We start from the raw sequence: 14,522 nt of genomic DNA, 5'->3' as shown, positions 1-14,522 counted from the left end.
AGGCTTCTAATGTTAACATGCATGAAACCAAGGCTTTTCTTTTCTTTTCTTTTTCTTACAGTTACAGAAATCAACAAATTAGAGCACCTGGGGAGTAGGAGTGGAGCTAGGTACTGCAGGTCCTGGATTAAGCTCTACATCACCAGAGGAACAGAGGAGAAGTAGGATAAAGGTACGGCTAAAAGCTATAGGAACTGGTCGTCTAGCACGTTCGTAACAGAGAGTAAGGGAGCAGGTTTCTGGGCACGATAGCATAGATTCAAGGCATAATGTACAGACAAAGGTAAGGTAGGATGTGAGTACATTGGAGGTAAACCTAGGCATTGAGTAATGATGAGAGAGATATATTCTCTAGAGACTTTTAAACCAGGTGATGTCATCGCATATGTGGGAGGTGGAACAACATGGTTGGTTAAGGCATATTGAGCAGGGCTAGATGCTCTACAGTGAAATGAGACAGTAATCACTAACCAGGACAGTAATGGCCAAGGCATATTGATATTAGGGAGAGGCATGCGTAGCCAAGTGATCGTATGGGTCCAGTGAGTGGTTGGGCTAGCTGGGGACATGGCGATTTAGACAGTTAGCAGGCCGGGGCTAGCAAGCTAGCAGTTAGCAGGCCGGGGCTAGCAAGCTCGCAGAATGGCCGTAGAGGGACGTCGCGATGGGAGAAAGTCTGTTTTTGCCTCCTCGTGTGGTGACGTCGATAGACCAGTCATGGAATTAGTAGGGTTCCAAGTAGCAGAGGGGTCCAAGTCCAATTGGCAAAATGGATATAGTGGTCCAAGAAACTGGCCGATGGTTCAGCTAACAGTCCAATATGCTCTAGATAGCTAGCAGGCCGCAGTTAGCAGAATGGGCCTTCGGGGGACGTCGTGCCTGAGGGGCCTGTTGGGATCCTCGGGCAGATTATGTCGGTATTCCAGTCATGAAGGATCAGCGTTGTTCCGTTCCCCCTACCGGCAGTAGAAGGGGTCCGGATATTGTAGCCGAGGAGTGGGCTTTAGGAGTAGCCCAGGAGCCCTAGCCGGGAGATGGGTCTAGCTTGGGCTAGCTCCAGGCTAGTTGGTGCTTGCTCTGGGACGGAAACATTAGCCAGGAGTAGTCAACCCGGGTTGCAGTTAGCTAGCTGCCATGATCCAGATGAAAAGGTTCAGATTTTACTGTAGGAATCCGGGGATATGGAGAGAAAAATAGGTCCGGTATGCTCTGGTTTGAAATGCATTGTACGAACTGGCGAGAGCTTTCCGAGCTAAAGGTTAGCTAATGACAGCTTGCAGTGGTTAGCTGACTGATAGCTGGTAGCTAGTTAGCTAGCTAGCTTCAGTTGAGGTATTCCAGTTCGGAAGGTAAATAAAAATACTTTAGAAAAAAACAGATCCACACCACATTGAGTGAGGCGGTTTGCTGGAGAGTATTTTGAAGTTGTATATGAGGACAATTATTAAAAAGAATGCGAAGAAAAATATTTAAATTATATAAATATGGGACGAGACAAGACAAAGAGGTCTGACTGCTATGCCATCTTGGAAAATGCTTATTTGGTATAGAGCAGACCTAACTCACTCCATTAAATTAATCAAAACAGGAACATTTTACAATTGGATAGAAATTCAAAAGGAATGATCTTAACAGAGAAAAATGGCCTCCTGTTTGCTACCTAAACCCAGCAAAAAAAAGAAACGTCCCTTTTTCAGGACCCTGTCTTTCAAAGATAATTCATAAAAATCCAAATAACTTCACAGATCTTCATTGTAAAGGGTTTAAACACTGTTTCCCATACATGTTCAATGAACCATAAACAATTAATGAACATGCACCTGTGGAACGGTCGCTAAGACACTAACAGCTTACATGACGGTAGGCAATTAAGGTCACAGTTATGAAAACGAAGGACACTAAAGAGGCCTTTCTACTGACTCTGAAAACACCAAAGGAAAGATGCCCAGGGTCCCTGCTCATCTGCGTGAATGTGCCTTAGGCATGCTGCAAGGAGGCATATGGACTGCAGATGTGGCCAGGGAAATAAATTGCAATGTCGGTACTGTGAAACGCCTAAGGCAGCACTACAGGGAGACAGGACGGACAGCTGATCGTCCTTACAGTGGCAGACCACGTGTAACAGCACCTGCACAAGATTGGTACATCCGAACATCACACCTGCGGGACAGGTACAGGATGGCAACGACAACTGCCCGAGTTACACCAGGAACGCACAATCCCTCCATCAGTGCTCAGACTTTCCGCAATAGGCTGAGAGAGGCTGGACTGAGGTCTTGTAGGCCTGTTGTAAGGCAGGTCCTCACTAGACATCACCGGCAACAACGTCGCCTATGAGCACAAACCCACCGTCGCTGGACCAGACAGGACTGGCAAAAAGTGCTCCTCACAGACGAGTCGCGGTTTTGTCTCACCAGGGGTGATGGTCAGATTCGCGTTTATAGTCGAAGGAATGAACATTACACTGATGCCTGTACTCTGGAGCGGGATCAATTTGGAGGTGGAGGGTCCGTCATGGTCTAGGGCAGTGTGTCACAGCATCATTGGACTGAGCTTGTTGTCTTTGCAGGCAATCTCAACGCTGTGCGTTACATGGAAGACATCCTCCTCCCTCATGTGGTACCCTCCCTGCAGGCGTATCCTGAGATGACCCTCGAGCTTGACAATGCCACCAGCCATACTGCTCGTTCTGTGAGTGCTTTCCTGCAAGACAGGAATGTCAGTGTTCTGCCATGGCCAGCAAAGAGCCCGGATCTTAATCCCATTGAGCATGTGGGACCTGTTGGATCGGAGGGTGAGGTCAAGGGCCATTCCCCCCAGAAATGTCCGGGAACTTGCAGATGCCTTGGTGGAAGAGTGGGGTAACATCTCACAGCAAGAACTGGCAAATCTGGTGCAGTCCATGAGGAGGAGATGCACTGCAGTACTTAATGCAGCTGGTGGACACACCAGATACTGACTGTTACTTTTGATTTTGACCCCTTTGTTCAGGGCCACATTATTCCATTTCTGTTAGTCACATGTCTGTGGAACTTGTTCAGTTTATGATGTCTCAGTTGTTGAATCTTGTTATGTTCATACAAATATTTACACATGTTAAGTTCGCTGAAAATAAATGCAGTTGACAGAGAGAGGATGTTTATTTTTTTTGCTGAGTTTCTATCCCCCCACTAGAATCCCCATACTTTAATGAAGACAGCTTCTCCATCCTGGAGGGGGAAATCAATCATTTCCAGGCCCAGGGACATGTATTGGTCTGTGGCGACCTAAATGCCAGAACTGGACAAGAACCTGACACCCTCAGCACACAGGGGGACAAACACCTGCCTGGAGGTGACAGCATTCCCTCCCCCATATGCCCCCCTAGGCCTAACTATGACATCATAACCAACAAAAACAAGTCACAACTCCTGCAGCTCTGTCGCACGCTGGGTATGTACAAAGTTAATGGTATGGTTCGATGGAATTCCAATGGTAGGTACACCTATAGCTCATCTCTTGGCAGTAGTACTGTAGACTACTCTATCACTGACCTCAACCCTGAGTCTCTCAGAGCGTTCACAGTCAGCCCACGTACACCCCTATCAGACCACAGCAAAATCAGAGTCTACTTGAACAGAGCAATACTCAATCATGAGGCATCAAAGCCAAAGGAACTGAGTAATATTAAGGCATATTGTAGTTTAGAAACCTACCAAAAAACAATTAGGCAACAACAAATTCAATCCCTTTTAGACAACTTCCTGGACAAAACGTTCCACTGTAACAGTGAAGGTCTAAACTTGGCAGTAGAAAATATATATTTGACCTCTCAGCTTCCCTATCAAATCTAAAAATCTCAAATAGAAAATCGAAGAAAAAAAAACACAATGACAGATGGTTTGATGAAGAATGCAAAAATCTTACAAAGAAATTGAGAAACCTGTCCATCCAAAAACATAGAGACCCGGAAAACCTGAATCTACGCCTTCACTATGGTGAATCACTAGACAATACAGAAATACACTCAGAGATCAGCTCAATGTAATTGAAGAATCCATAGGCTCTAACCACTTCTGGGAAAATTGGAAAACACTAAACAAACAACAACATGAAGAAGTATCTATCCAAAATGTAGCTGTATGGGTAAATCACTTCTCCAATCTTTTTGGCTCTATAACAAAGAACAAACAGAACAAACAGCAGAAACATATACATGATCAAATACAAATCTTAGAATCAACTGGTAAAGACTACCAGAACACACTGGATTCTCCAATTACATTGAATGAACTACAGGACAAAATAAAAACCCTCCAACCCAAAAAGGCCTGTGGTGTTGATGGTATCCTCAATGAAATTATCAAATATATAGACAACAAATTCCAATTGGCTATACTCTTTAACATCATCCTTAGCTCTGGCAACTTCCCCAATATTTGGAACCAAGGACTGATCACCCCAATCCACAAAAGTGGAGACAAATTTGACCCCAATAACTACCGTGGGATATGCGTCAACAGCAGCCTTGTGAAAATCCTCTGCATTTTCATTAACATCAGACTTGTACATTTCCTCAGTGAAAACAATGTACTGAGCAAATGTCAAATTGGCTTTTACCAAATTATTGTACGACAAGACTACATATTCACCCTGCACACCCTAATTGACAAACAAACAAACCAAAACAAAGGCAAAGTCTTCTCATGCTTTGTTGATTTCAAAAAAGCCTTCAACTCAATTTGGCAAGAGGGTCTGCTATACAAATTGATGGAAAGTGGTGTTTGGGGAAAAACATACAACATTATAAAATCCATGTACACAAACAAGTGTGCGGTTAAAATAGGCAAAAACCACACATTTCTTCCCACAGGGCCGCGGGGTAAGACAGGGATGCAGTTTAAGCCCCACCCTCTTCAACATATATGTCAACGAATTGGCGAGGGCACTAGAAAAGTCTGCAGCACCCGGCCTCACTCTACTAGAATCTGAAGTCAAATGTCTACTGTTTGCTGATGATCTGGTGTTTCTGTCTCCAACCAAGGAGGACCTACAACAGCACCTAGATCTTCTGCACAGATTCTGCCAGACCTGGGCCCTGACAGTAAATCTCAGTAATACCAAAATAATGGTGTTCCAAAAAAGGTCCAGTCGCCAGGACCACAAATACATATTCCATTTAGACACCATTGCCCTAGAGCACACTAAAAACGATACATATCTTGGCCTAAACATCAGTGGCACAGGTAACTTCCACAAAGCTGTGAACGACCTGAGACACAAGGCAAGAAGGGCATTCTATGCCATCGAAAGGAGCATAAAATTCGACATACAAATTAGGATTTGGCTAAAATACTTGAATCAGTTATAGAACCCATTGCTCTTTACGGTTGTGAAGTCTGGGGTCCGCTCAACAACCAAGAATTCATCAAATGGGACAAACCCCAAATTGAGATTCTGCATGCAGAATTCTGCAAAAATATCCCGTGTACAACGTAGAACACCAAATAATGCATGCAGAGCAGAATTAGGCCGATACCTGCTAATTATCAAAATCCAGAAAAGAGACGTTAAATTCTACAACCACCTAAAAGGAAGCGATTCCCAAACCTTCCATAACAAAGCCATCACCTACAGAGAGATGAACCTGGAGAAGAGTCCCCTAAGCAAACTGTCTCTGTTCACAAACAGACCCCACAGAGGCCCAGGACAGCAACACAATTAGACCCAAACGAATCATGAGAAAACAAAAAGATAATTACTTGACACATCGGAAAGAATTAACAAACAACGAGAGCAAACTAGAAGGCTATTTGGCCCTAAACAGAGAGTCCACAGTGGCAGAATACCTGACCACTGTGACTGACCCACACTTAAGGAAAGGTTTGACTTTGTACAGACTCAGTGTGCATAGCCTTCCTATTGAGAAAGGCCGCCGTAGGCAGACCTGGCTCTCAAGAGAAGACAGGCTATGTGCACACTGCCCACAAAATGAGGTGGAAACTGAGCTGCACTTCCTAACCTGTAGCACAAAAGTTCTGGGACACCTCCTCCCAGCTGCCCACTGCACTGAGGCTAGGAAACACTGTCACCACTGATAAATCCACGATAATTGATCATTTCAAAAAGCATTTTTCTATGGCTGGCCATGCTTTCCACCTGGCTACCCCTACCCCGGTACAACAGCCCTGCACCCCCCACAGCAACTCCCCCATTTCTCCTTCACCCAAATCCAGATAGCTGATTTTCTGAAAGAGCTGCAAAATCTGGACCCCTACAAATCAGCCGGGCTAGACAATCTGGACCCTCTCTTTCTAAAATTATCCGCCACAAGTCTTGCAACACCTATTGCTTGCCTGTTCAACCTCCCTTTCTGAGATCCCCAAAGATTGGAAAGCTGCCGCGGTCATCCCCCTCTTCAAAGGGGGAGACACTCTAGACCCAAACCGTTACAGACCTACAATATATCTATCCTACCCTGCCTTTCTAAGGTCTTTGAAAGCCAAGTGAACAAACATACCACCGACCATTTCGAATCCCAACGTACCTTCTCTGCTATGGTTTCCGAGCTGGTCATGGGTGCACCTCAGCCACGCTCAAGTTCCTAAACTAAATCATAACCGCCATCGATAAAAGACAATACTGTGCAGCCGTATTCATCGACCTGGCCAAGGCTTTCGACTCTGTCAATCATCACATTCTTATCGGCAGACTCAACAGCCTTGGTTTCTCAAATGATTGCCTCGCGTGGTTCACCAACTACTTCTCAGACAGAGTTCAGTGAGTCAAATCAGAGGGCCTGGTGTCCGGACCTCTGGCAGTCTCTATGGGGGTGCCACAGGGTTCGATGCTCTTTTCTCTGTATACATCAACGATGTCGCTCTTGCTGCTGGTGATTCTCTGATCCACCTCTATGCAGACGACACCATTCTGTATTCTTCTGGCCCTTCTTTGGACACTGTGTTAACTAACCTCCAGATGAGTTTCAATGCCATACAACTCTCCTTCCGTGGCCTCCAACTGCTCTTAAATGCAAGTAAAACTAAATGCATGCTCTTCAACCGATCGCTGCCCGCACCTGCCCGCCCTTCCAGCATCACTATTCTGGACGGTTCTGACTTAGAATATGTGGACAACTACAAATACCTAGGTGTCTGGTTAGACTGTAAACTCTCCTTCCAGACTTGCGTTAAGCAATCCAAAATTAAATCTATAATCGGCTTCCAATTTCGCAATAAAGCATCCTTCACTCATGCTGCCAAACATACCCTCGTAAATCTGACTATCCTACTGATCCTTGACTTTGGCGATGTCCTTTACAAAATAGCCTCCAACACTCTACTTAGCAAATTGGATGCAGTCTATCACAGTGCCATCCGTTTTGTCACCAAAGCCCCATATACTACCCACCACTGCGACCTTTATGCTCTCGTTGGCTGGCTCGCTTCATATTTGTCGCCAAACCCACTGGCTCCAGGTCATCTACAAGTCTTTGCTAGGTAAAGCCCCGCCTTATCTCAGCTCACTGTTCACCATAGCAGCACCCACCCGTATCACGTGCTCCAGCAGGTATATCTCACTGGTCACCCCCAAAGACAATTCCTCCTTTGGTCTTCTTTCCTTACATCTGCTCATCTGCTGCCAATGACTGGAACAAACTGCAAAAATCACTGAAGCTGGAGACTCATATCTCCCTCACTAACTTTAAGCACCAGCTGTCAGAGCAGCTCACAGATCACTGCACCTGTACATAGCCCATCTGTAAATAGCCCATCGAACTACCTCATCCCCATATATATATATATATATATATATATATATATTTGCTCATTTGCACCCCAGTATCTCTACTTACACATTCATCTTCTGCACATCTACCACTCCGCTGTTTATTTGCTAAATCGCCACTACGGCCTATTTATTACCTTACCTCCCTAATCTTACCTCATTTGCACACACTGTATATAGATTTTTTATATTGTGTTATTTGACTGTATGTTTGTTTATCCCATGTGTAACTCTGTGTTCTTGTTTGTGTCGCACTGCTTTGCTTTATCTTGGCCAGGTCGCAGTTGTAAATGAGAACTTGTTTTCAACTGTCCTACCTGGTTAAATAAAGGTGAAATAAAATAAAAAATAAAAAACCTCCTGCCCAATGTATTGTTATTATATTAAGGCTAATCTGAAGATGGTGCTGGCTAAAGCTAAAACTGGAGAGTGTAGAGAGTATAGAGATATTGTTATCCACGTCGGCACCAACGATGTTAGGATGAAACTGTCAGAGATCACCAAGCGCAACATAGCTTCTGCGTGTAAATCAGCTAAAAAGATGTGTCGGCATCGAGTAATTGTCTCTGGCCCCCTCCCAGTTAGGGGGAGTGATGAGCTCTACAGCAGTCTCACAACTCAATCGCTGGTTGAAAACTGTTTTCTACCCCTCCCAAAAGATAGAATTTGTAGATAATTGTCCCTCTTTCTGGGACTCACCCACAAACAGGACCAAGCCTGACCTGCTGAGGAGTGACGGACTCCATCCTAGCTGGAGGGGTGCTCTCATTTTATCTACCAACATAGACAGGGCTCTAACTCCTCTAGCTCCACAATGAAATAGGGTGCAGGCCAGGCAGCAGGCTGTTAGCCAGCCTGCCAGCATAGTGGAGTCTGCCACTAGCACAGTCAGTGTAGTCAGCTCAGCTATCACCATTGAGACCGTGTCTGTGCCTCGACCTAGGTTGGGCAAAACTAAACATGGCTGTGTTCGCCTTAGCAATCTCACTAGGATAAAGACCACCTCCATTCCTGTCATTATTGAAAGAGATCATGATACCTCACATCTCAAAATAGGGCTACTTAATGTTAGATCCCTTACTTCAAAGGCAATTATAGTCAATGAACTAATCACTGATCATAATCTTGATGTGATTGGCCTGACTGAAACATGGCTTAAGCCTGATGAATTTACTGTGTTAAATGAGGCCTCACCTCCTGGCTACACTAGTGACCATATCCCCCGTGCATCCCGCAAAGGCGGAGGTGTTGCTAACATTTACGATAGCAAATTTCAATTTACAAAAAAAAAAATGACGTTTTCGTCTTTTGAGCTTCTAGTCATGAAATCTATGCAGCCTACTCAATCACTTTTTATAGCTACTGTTTACAGGCCTCCTGGGCCATATACAGCGTTCCTCACTGAGTTCTCTGAATTCCTATCGGACCTTGTAGTCATAGCAGATAATATTCTAATCTTTGGTGACTTTAATATTCACATGGAAAAGTCCACAGACCCACTCCAAAAGGCTTTCGGAGCCATCATCGACTCAGTGGGTTTTGTCCAGCATGTCTTCGGACCTACTCACTGCCACAGTCATACTCTGGACCTAGTTTTGTCCCATGGAATAAATGTTCTGGATCTTAATGTTTTTCCTCATAATCCTGGACTATCAGACCACCATTTTATTACGTTTGCAATTGCAACAAATAATCTCCTCAGACCCCAACCAAGGACCATCAAAGGTCGTGCTATAAATTCACAGACAACACAAAGATTCCTTGATGCCCTTCCAGATTCCCTCTGTCTACCCAAGGACGCCAGAGGACAAAAATCAGTTAACCACTTAACTGAGGAATTCAATTGAACCTTGCGCAATACCCTAGATGCAGTCGCACCCCTAAAAACTAAAAACATTTCTCATAAGAAACTAGCTCCCTGGTACACAGAAAATACCCGAGCTCTGAAGCAAGCTTCCAGAAAATTGGAACGGAAATGGCGCCACACCAAACTGGAAGTCTTCCGACTAGCTTGGAAAGACAGTACCGTGCAGTACCGAAGAGCCCTTACTGCTGCTCGATAATCCTATTTTTCTAACTTAATTGAGGAAAATAAGAACAATCCAAAATTCCTTTTTGATACTGTCGCAAAGCTAACTAAAAAGCAGCATTCCCCAAGAGAGGATGACTTTCACTTTAGCAGTGATAAATTCATGAACTTCTTTGAGGAAAAGATTATGATTATTAGAAAGCAAATTACAGACTCCTCTTTAAATCTGCGTATTCCTTCAAAGCTCGGTTGTCCTGAGTCTGCACAACTCTGCCAGGGCCTAGGATCAAGAGAGACGCTCAAGTGTTTTAGTACTATATCTCTTGACACAATGATGAAAATAATCATGGCCTCTAAACCTTCAAGCTGCATACTGGACCCTATTCCAACTAAACTACTGAAAGAGCTGCTTCCTGTGCTTGGCCCTCCTATGTTGAACATAATAAACGGCTCTCTATCCACCGGATGTGTACCAAACTTACTAAAAGTGGCAGTAATAAAGCCTCTCTTGAAAAAGCCAAACCTTGACCCAGAAAATATAAAAAACTATCGGCCTATATCGAATCTTCCATTCCTCTCAAAATTTTTAGAAAAGGCTGTTGCGCAGCAACTCACTGCCTTCCTGAAGACAAACAATGTATACAAAATGCTTCAGTCTGGTTTTAGACCCCATCATAGCACTGAGACGGCACTTGTGAAGGTGGTAAATTACATTTTAATGGCATCGGACCGAGGCCCTGCATCTGTCCTCGTGCTCCTAGACCTTAGTGCTGCTTTTGATACCATCGATCACCACATTCTTTTGGAGAGATTGGAAACCCAAATTGGTCTACACGGACAAGTTCTGACCTGGTTTAGATCTTATCTGTCGGAAAGGTATCAGTTTGTCTCTGTGAATGGTTTGTCCTCTGACAAATCAACTGTAAATTTCGGTGTTCCTCAAGGTTCCGTTTTAGGACCACTATTGTTTTCACTATATAATTTTACCTCTTGGGGATGTTATTCGAAAACGTAATGTTAACTTTCACTGCTATGCAGATGACACACAGCTGTACATTTCAATGAAACATGGTGAAGCCCCAAAATTGCCCTTGCTAGAAGCATGTGTTTCAGACATAAGGAAGTGGATGGCTGCAAACGTTCTACTTTTAAACTCGGACAAAACAGAGATGCTTGTTCTAGGTTCCAAGAAACAAAGAGATCTTCTGTTGAATCTGACAATTAATCTTAAGGGTTGTACAGTCGTCTCAAATAAAACTGTGAAGGACCTCAGCGTTACTCTGGACCCTGATCTCTCTTTTGAAGAACATATCAAGACCATTTCAAGGACAGCTTTTTTCCATCTACGTAACATTGCAAAAATCTGAAACTTTCTGTCCAAAAATGATGCAGAAAAATTTATCCATGATTTTGTCACTTCTAGGTTAGATTACTGCAATGCTCTACTTTCCGGCTACCCGGATAAAGCACTAAATAAACTTCAGTTAGTGCTAAATACGGCTGCTAGAATCCTGACTAGAACCAAAAAATGTGATCATATTACTCCAGTGCTAGCCTCCCTACACTGGCTTCCTGTCAAAGCAAGGGCTGATTTCAAGGTTTTACTGCTAACCTAGAAAGCATTACATGGGCTTGCTCCTACATATCTCTCTGATTTGGTCCTGCCGTACATACCTACACGTACGCTATGGTCACAAGACGCAGGCCTCCTAATTGTCCCTAGAATTTCTAAGCAAACAGCTGGAGGCAGGGCTTTCTCCTATAGAGCTCCATTTTTATGGAACGGTCTGCCTACCCATGTCAGAGACGCAAACTCGGTCTCAACCTTTAAGTCTTTACTGAAGACTCATCTCTTCAGGGGGTCATATGATTGAGTGTAGTCTGGCCCAGGAGTGGGAAGGTGAACGGAAAGGCTCTGGAGCAACAAACCGCCCTTGCTGTCTCTGCCTGGCCGGTTCCCCTCTTTCCACTGGGATTCTCTGCCTCTAACCCTATTACAGGGGCTGAGTCACTGGCTTACTGGGGCTCTCTCATGCCGTCCCTGGAAGGGGTGCGTCACCTGAGTGGGTTGATTCACTGATGTGGTCATCCTGTCTGGGTTGGTGCCCCCCCTTGGGTTGTTCCATGGCGGAGATCTTTGTGGGCTATACTCAGCCTTGTCTCAGGATGGTAAGTTGGTGGTTGAAGATATCCCTCTAGTGGTGTGGGGGCTGTGCTTTGGCAAAGTGGGTGGGGATATATCCTTCCTGTTTGGCCCTGTCCGGGGGTGTCCTCGGATGCGGCCACAGTGTCTCCTGACCCCTCCTGTCTCAGCCTCCAGTATTTATGCTGCAGTAGTTTATGTGTCGGGGGGGTAGGGTCAGTTTGTTATATCTGGAGTACTTCTCCTGTCCTAATCGGTGTCCTGTGTGAATCTAAGTGTGCGTTCTCTAATTCTCTCCTCCTCTCTTTCTTTCTCTCTCTCGGAGGACCTGAGCCCTAGGACCATGCCCCAGGACTACCTAACATGATGACTCCTTGCTGTCCCCAGTCCACCTGGCCGTGCTGCTGCTCCAGTTTCAACTGTTCTGCCTTATTATTATTCGACCATGCTGGTCATTTATGAACATTTGAACATCTTGGCCATGTTCTGTTATAATCTCCACCCGGCACAGCCAGAAGAGGACTGGCCACCCCACATATGCTCTCTCTAATTCTCTCTTTCTTTCTCTCTCTCGGAGGACCTGAGCCCTAGGACCATGCCCCAGGACTACCTGACATGATGACTCCTTGCTGTCCCCAGTCCACCTGACCATGCTGCTGCTCCAGTTTCAACTGCTCTGCCTTATTATTATTCGACCATGCTGGTCATTTATGAACATTTGAACATCTTGGCCATGTTCTGTTATAATCTCCACCCGGCACAGCCAGAAGAGGACTGGCCACCCCACATAGCCTGGTTCCTCTCTAGGTTTCTTCCTAGGTTTTGGCCTTTCTAGGGAGATTTTCCTAGCCACCGTGCTTCTACACCTGCATTGCTTGCTGTTTGGGGTTTTAGGCTGGGTTTCTGTACAGCACTTTGAGATATCAGCTGATGTACGAAGGGCTATATAAATACATTTGATTTGATTTGATATTAGAGACACATATTTTCCCCAGATTACACAGATCCACAAAGAATTTTGAAAACAAAGCCGATTTTGATAAACTCCCTTATCTTTCTGGGTGAAATTCCACAGTGTGCCATCACAGCAGCAATATTTGTGACCTGTTGCCACAAGAAAAGGTCAACCAGTGAAGAACAAACACCATTGTCAATACAACCCATATTTATGCTTATTTATTTTCCCTTTTGTACTTTAACCATTTGTACATTGTTATTAGAGCGTTGGAGTTAAATTCCCCGAGCTGACAAGGTACAAATCTGTCGTTCTGCCCCTGAACAGGCAGTTAACCCACTGTTCCTAGTCCGTCATTGAAAATAAGAATTTGTTCTTAACTGACTTGCCTAGTTAAAGGTAAAATAAATTAAACAACACTGTATATATACATAATATGACATTTGTAATGTCTTAATTATTTTGGAACTTCTGTGAGTATAATGTTTACTGTTCATTTTTGTTTATTTCACTTTTGTATATTATCTACTTCACTTGCTTTGGCAATGTTAAAATGTGTTTCCCATGCCAATAAAGCCCCTTGAATTGAATTGATACACTCAACTCAGGATTTAAGTAGCATCACACAAGGTACTCACTCACCGACAATAAAATGTTATTTGACAAACACATCAGGGGAGAGCGCGAACGCAGTCCCACACTAGCAGAAATGATTAAATTGAGATTTCCACATTTGGGAAATTCGTAGCGGTCAATCGGAGTGCAATTGCTGATCCTCACCCTGGGTGATATGTCCGTGAAGGGCTACTGATTTCAGTACAAATATTATCGGCTGACGGTTACCACTTTGGATCCTGATAATAACGCATCATATCGACCGTGACATTTATGAATGCAGTTGCGGAAAGAGCGGTGCAAATGTGATTAATTTTGTTTATGAGATTATATTAGTATAATATCGCGTATTTTCCCATGATGCAACACCGTATACATTATTGATACATTTACCTTTTAATATCTTAACGGCTGTGTCTGATATCACAGAAAAATTCTGAAATCACGTTTGTGCACATAGCCAAACGAATGGCATCAAATATATATGTTTCGTAGCAATTCAGGCATTGTAAGCATAGTAGTTTCCTCGCGCTTGTGTTCATTGAGACCATTGACCACAGGGTGGCAATGTGCATACAACCCCTAGATACGGTTTCCACTAGATTCCACAGCCACAAATCAAAATTGTCTATATCGTACAAATGTTGGTCTTCATTGAAGGTTAGGCATACGGTTAGCAATGTGGTTGTGGTTCAGATTTGAAATCAAATTTTAAGAAGGTAATTTTAGAAAAAGGTGGGGTTTAGCTATCATTTTGACTTTGTGAATGTGGAAGGTAGTAGCGACCCCCAGATGTGGGGAAGATGACCTACAACCCAGTGGAGACACAGTAGCCTTCGACTTCCTCCACAACAAGACAGAGTAGTAGGCTGGGCTAAATGACAGTAATAGTAAGCGGGATGAACGTTTTTCTTAGCAGTAAGTGTTACATCTATGTATGCATAAACCATGCACATCACTCACTTTAAGTTTTTGCAGGTAGGCCGATATAGCCAGGCCACAAGTAGGGTACA

General features: G+C 44.1%; 1 pseudogene; it reads right to left on the bottom strand.

Moving 5' to 3' along the window:
• Positions 1 to 13,566: 13,566 nt before the first annotated feature.
• LOC118964360 lies at positions 13,567 to 13,720 on the bottom strand (annotated as a pseudogene).
• Between the last annotated feature and the right edge of the window lie 802 nt (positions 13,721 to 14,522).

The sequence above is a fragment of the Oncorhynchus mykiss genome, chromosome 3, assembly GCF_013265735.2.
Source record: "Oncorhynchus mykiss isolate Arlee chromosome 3, USDA_OmykA_1.1, whole genome shotgun sequence".
NCBI lineage: Eukaryota > Metazoa > Chordata > Actinopteri > Salmoniformes > Salmonidae > Oncorhynchus > Oncorhynchus mykiss.
The sequence above is the reverse complement of the archived record's forward strand: the minus strand, read 5'-3'. Positions and strand labels throughout refer to the sequence as shown.